Source organism: Habropoda laboriosa, unplaced genomic scaffold (genome assembly GCF_001263275.1).
Source record: "Habropoda laboriosa isolate 0110345459 unplaced genomic scaffold, ASM126327v1 scaffold225, whole genome shotgun sequence".
Lineage (NCBI taxonomy): Eukaryota > Metazoa > Arthropoda > Insecta > Hymenoptera > Apidae > Habropoda > Habropoda laboriosa.
Window position 1 is genome coordinate 538,717 of NW_017100368.1, and position 243 is coordinate 538,959.

Consider the following 243-nt stretch of genomic DNA (forward strand, 5'->3'; position numbering starts at 1 on the left):
AATTATAACAAAATTCGTCTAAAAATTTTTTTTTTTTTAACTCTCTACTGTTTATTATGGACTGTCGTTCGTGGATTTTCAGAAATTTAGGGAATAAAGACAGTCTGCTGCAATTTTCATTTTCATGAAATTATTTTCCAGTGATTTTCTTTAATTTTAACAAAATTCGTCTAAACATTAATTTTTTTTAACTCTCTACTGTATATTATGGTCTGCCATTCCTGGATTTTCAGAAATTTAGGC